This window comes from Pteropus vampyrus, unplaced genomic scaffold, assembly GCF_000151845.1.
Source record: "Pteropus vampyrus isolate Shadow unplaced genomic scaffold, Pvam_2.0 Scaffold7, whole genome shotgun sequence".
Taxonomy (NCBI): Eukaryota; Metazoa; Chordata; class Mammalia; order Chiroptera; family Pteropodidae; genus Pteropus; species Pteropus vampyrus.
Genome location: NW_011888788.1, coordinates 8,209,475 through 8,215,211, shown reverse-complemented (window position 1 = coordinate 8,215,211; position 5,737 = coordinate 8,209,475). Strand labels below are relative to the sequence as shown.

At 39.0% G+C, this 5,737-nt stretch overlaps 1 non-coding gene across 1 annotated transcript; it reads left to right on the top strand.

Annotated features, from left to right (window-relative positions):
- Nucleotides 1-5,146: 5,146 nt before the first annotated feature.
- Nucleotides 5,147-5,265, top strand: LOC111746936. Its single transcript, XR_002783332.1, has one exon. It is a non-coding gene; the product is annotated as a 5S ribosomal RNA (ribosomal RNA).
- Nucleotides 5,266-5,737: the final 472 nt, after the last annotated feature.

The window sequence follows — 5,737 nt, the reverse complement described above, 5'->3', positions numbered from 1 at the left end:
CCCAAATCAACGCCAGGTATGTGACTTGTGCGCGAAACGACGCTGGCCAGAGACCAAGGCCTCGTCCAGGGGTGCAGTCAATTGGAATTATGCTGTCCAAAGACCTGGAAGTAGTCTTTACTGAGGTCAAGCCCTGTAGAAGCCACCATTGTTTGCTTGTGTTAGTTTGCACTTACTCTGGATGGGATGAACGGACACGAGCAGTAGTCAGAGCCTTACTGAAGGAAATTGTTCCAAGATACAGGCTACCACTCTTTATAGGATCAGACAATGAACCTGCCTTTGTGTCTGAAATAGTCCAGGCTTTGTCCAAAGCTCTAAGAATCAAATGGAAGCTCCACAGGGCCTACAGGCCGCAGAGTTCAGGGAAAGTTGAATGCATGAAATGGACCCATGGAACCAGTATAGCTAGCTTTATCAGACCCCACCCTAGTCAAGGCAGAAAAGGGAGAGAGCTCCGTGAAACCCCAGTAGGCAGAGACTACAACCATTCTCAGCAGGAAGCAGATATGGAAGAAGAGATCTCCAGTCCCTCAACATCCATATGAGTAATAACAGGGGGTTCATAGCTCGTAGAAAAGAATTAGGCAGGAGAATTACTTAAAGGGGTGTTTCTAGGTCTATCTGTAAAGACATCAAGGTCATCCTATCTTAGAAGGGCCCACGAAAACTTCCAATAGTAAAGAAGTTAGGAGAAAGTCCTAGATTAATAGTAAGCCTTGAAAATGCTCTGCCACATCACTAGAGAAACTTTAGGAAGAGCCCCTACCCTCTTGAGGAATTAGGTACACCCCTGTCAGCCAAAAGAAAAGGTACAGGTTAAAGATTGAAAGAAGAAGCCGCTCCAACCAAGCTATACAGGTAATCCTATGCTGTAAAATACTGGAACCAAGAAAGAGTACTGTAAATTTTAATTCAATGTATTACCCTAAATTAAAACAAACTAATAGAGTCAGGAACTGAAAATACTGTGTGAAATACCTGCTAAAGTGTGTTTCATAATTTGGTTTAGCCGAAGTGTTCAGTGATCTATCATAATAGGTGTCATTAGAATAAGATTGTCGAATTTTATAAAGGATTTAGCCCAATATGACACAGATTCTATAAGGTAATTGTCATCGAATTATGTACTGCTGTATCAGTTCAGGTACATTTGTAAAATCAACTAAAATACTACTAATTCATTTAGAATCTCTGTTTTGCCTGGTTTGTCAGTGTAGTTAAACATAAAGATCAGCTGTCTGGACTGTCCAGATGTTCATCAACCACTGACTCCTGTGGAAACACCCTTTATAGACAGCACGGATGGATTTCACTGGCTTCTGTAAGGGCACGTGCCCTGTTCCAGCCATAAACGAAGCTGGCTGGTCTACGCATGGCCAAAGCCTGAGGAATTTCATCGTGGGACTCCTTATAATTGGACACTGGGGAGGGAGAGAAATTACAGCAGAAAACTGTAAGTTGTGTATCCATGTCACTAGAAGTGGGGAGGGGTCAGAATTTTCTATAGCTACTGTAAATGTCAGAGACCTCAAAAAGGGACCTGTACCTATAACTAGACTCAATAGATAATCAGCCTTATGTATGTTACAACTCACATGAACCTTCCTCACTAAAACAGTTCTGAAATGAGAGAAGCCTTGAGGGAACACAGGGGAGAATAGACAGGCAGGACTGTATTAGCCCAGAATATAGTAAAATCCAAATTAGATACGAATTCTTATCTAGGAAAAATGTAAGGGCAATTCTTGATTCATCTGCTTGATAAAATAGATAACTTCTAGAGTTTTAATTAAATCATAGTGCAGCTCAATGATGTCTTTTCCTCTTTCCAAAGAGCTGAGACAGAAGTACAATGTTCAATCTCTACCCATTGGGAAAGGTGATGAAGTTCAGGGCAGCAAATTAGCAAGGTAGTTTGGGTTTACAGGAAGAAATACATCATCTACATTGAGCCAGTGCAGCGGGAGAAGGCTAATGACGTAACTGTTCATGTGGGCATTCACCCCAGCAAGGTAGTTATTACTAGACTAAAGCTGGACATAGACCATGAAAGGATCCTTAGACACAAAGCCAAATCTTGCCAAGTAGGAAAGGAAAAGGGCAAATAAAAGAAACAATCAAGCAGATACAGGAATAAAATATTGAATGGTCTATAAATAGAAATGAAAATTTTCAGGTAATCTTTTGAAGTGTATTTGGAAATATTTAAACTCAGGTACTGTCAGAATTCAGTTTCACATAATTTGCTTGGTCAAACTTCAGATTGTAAGGCACATTATAATACATAGGTTCTTTCTTTAAAAAAAAAAAAAAAGTCAAAGTTTTGAGAGTGTAAGGTGGGGGGGCATAGGAAAGGAATTAGTATATTAAAACATTTAAATAAGAACATTATCAAAAATCGACTAACTGAATTAGTATCTGGCACCTCATTTTGCAAACATTCAGATAACCTTAAAATTTGATGCTCGTGATACTATAAGCCAGGGCCAAGGGCAAGAAGGGAGATCTTGTGGATCCCGCAGCTGGGAAGAAAGCTATATGACAGAAGTATATACGTCCCCATAGCACTTCTTGCGAAACAAGTGGTGCCTATTGGTCATGTATTGTATGGGCTATTTGGGAGGACAACACTAATAAGAAAGGGGTGTATCTAGGAAAAAGTAGCCTTATCAAATTGCACCAAACATATGTGCAACCCAGTAGAGTTCAGAATAACTGACCTCTATAATCCCCTTTGGAGTTTTGGGGAAGTATTAATGCTTGGTATTGATGGGACAAGATCAGGCCCTATGTTCAAATTCATATTCTCAGGAGAAGTCTACTGTGGGAGGGTATAACTCAAGTTTACCAGGTTCATAAGTCCTTTTCAAAGAAATAACCGGCCCGGGCCCCCAGTGTTGCAACCAAACAAAAACTCGTTTCTTAGAATAGTTGAAGAAATAGCTCACTCCCTAAATGTCACTTCTTGTTATATATATGAGGGAAGTCTAATAAGGAGCAGGTAGCCTTAGGAAACTATAAAACTGGTTCCCACCCAGGCAATGCCAGAGATAACAGTCCCACGTACCTTTAATAATGATCAATAGGTTTTAATACATATAGAACAGTGCGGCCAGGCTAGAGGTAGAACTCACAAGGTTGGTTGAAACTTAAATGAAGCATGCAGTAAAAGGTAAAGGTAAAATAGAAGAGTAAGAAATTCGTTAGCCAGGTTTTTCAGAGCTAATTAGGGTATAGCAGAACCCAGGCAGAGTCTGAGACTGAACAGTCCCACATAAGTTTTACTAGATTTGTAGAAGCATAGCCTATATCTACCTCCCCAGGAATTAAAAAGGAAAAATATGTAAATAGCATGATAAAATCTTCCTTATCCTCTTACCTCTGAAAACGGGAACAGCTTAATCACCTGGTCCCACAACTCTTACAATAGGTAACAGAAATTCAAATAGGGGAAACTATAATGAAGTAGTCTGAAAAAGTGTCGAAGGCCAAATATAATTATTAGGCTCAGAGTGATAAATAAATGCAAAAATAACAAATTAAGCCAGGAAGTTTGTGCTCTGGAAGTAATGCCAAAGATAAAAGGCAAGATAAAGATTTAGGTAAAAAGACAAGTTAAAGAAATACCACCAGATAGGATATAATAAATAGCCCCCAGAACAAATAATCCACTACTGTGGGCCTGCCACTTAGGCAGAAGATAGGTATTGAAGATACCCCCATTTGTTTGTTAAATTGAATTATCCAACTATAAACAGTTTTAAGATGAAACCAGGAAAGCCCTGACCCTCCTTGCACATCAGCAGACTCAGATGAGAAATGTCACCTATCAGAATAGATTAGCACTAGAGTATCTATTAGCAGCAGAGGGAGGCATATATGAGAAAGTCAGTCTCATTAACTGTCGTACACAGGTAGATGACTAGGGCCAGGCAGTTAGGGACCTTGCTGAACAGATAATAGAACTAGCACATATGCCCATACAGATATAGCATGGATAGGATCCCGATAACCTCTTCAAAGGTTAGAGCTTTACTTTTGGAGGTGATACACTAGCTTAGAGGTAGTAAGGGTATATTTTACAGAGCCACGCTGGACATGACAGGATTTACCACTTGCTGGACACAGCACGTGGCACCCGAATGGGAACCTAGGTATGGGAAAACATACAAATAAGTTAGAGAAAACTCTCTCGGAAAGGTGTACACAAAAGAGAAAAAGGGAGAAAATACAGATCACAGCCTAGAAGAATTTGAGAAAACACGTGTTAAATTTAAGGAATAGGCTGTCATCAGGAGTAAAGTATAAGACAGCAAGAGTCAAAGATGATCTTTTATGTACAAATGTTTAAGGCCATAGGGGGAAAAAAAAGTAAAGACCTTTATGTAATTATCAGTTTCTAGTCTAGGGAAATCAAGAAGGAGATCGGAAAGGTAATACCCTAAAAAGAATTTAAAGGGACATCAAAAGGGGGGGATGATGAGGAAATTTGGGGGCTTTCATTAAAAACTAATCAGCCTTCTGCTTTTGTAAATATGCTTGCTTTCTGTAACTGTTTGCAGCATGCAAGAGCTCCCTTGCACCTTGCTCGACTTATAAATGTAACTGTTTGTACTCCAGCAGCTCCCACTTCCTCTAACAATTTGTGTTTACTGGTTACCCATAGCAACTCCCACCCTTCTGTTTGTTACTACTTAAAATCTGCATAGCAACTCCTGCTGTATGTAACAGTTTATGTTCAAACTGACCAATCAGGTTATATAAAATTTTTCCTGTATAAAGAGATGTTTCAATTGAGCCTACTGCCCAGATCTTCAGAGCAGTAGCTCCTCTGGGACCGTGTGTAATAAAACTGAGTTCTGTTTTTTTCTGAGTTGCTTGGTTTTTCACTGCTCTGATTTTTGGAGCGATGTTAAAGAGATAAGGAAAGAGAAGAATGAATGAGAGAGAGGAATATGGTTAGCCCTTGCTTTACATGCTAGTGTGGAACTGTAAAACTGACTGCAAATTGTTTCTTACTGTCGATTATAAGTGTGTACAGCAATGAAAAAAATAGTAAATTAATATTTATTTAGTGCACTCTAAAATAAAACATTAGAAGCATTGGGAATTAAAGTGTTTTGTTTCTCAAAAATTATCAACAGTCTATGGCCATGCTACCCTGAACAAGCCCGATCCCATCTGATCTTGGAAGCTAAGCAGGGTCAGGCCTGGTTAGTACTTGGATGGGAGACCACCTAGGAAGACCAGGTGCTATAGGCGTAAAAATAAACAAACAAACAAATAAATAAAATAAGGGATTGTAAGCTGACAAGGTCTTTTTAGTCTGTGAGGTCAACCAAGGGTTGCCTCGCTTTAAAAAAAAAATTATCAACAGTAGTTTGAATAGTGCTTGCCTTCTTCTTGTCATATAACTTATAGAACAAATCTTTTCTATGCCTTAGCAAACTATCATACTCCTTTTTAAGTTTAGATTATCTTCTAACATTTTATCCTTTGCACCACCAAAGTCATAAAATACCTCTGAGAGTTACTTTAATGGGAAGATTTTTGCTGGCATCACTTTCTCTTCATCCTTTCATCACAACTACATCCCTCATTTATATCTACAAGTTAGCCTTCACTAAGATCCTCTCCAATGGTAGCAGTGTCAACATTGCAAAAGTCAGCTCTTTCTTCTGTAAACTTATTTACATTCTATTTAATTTTACTTCTCACATTACTTTTTTGTTTG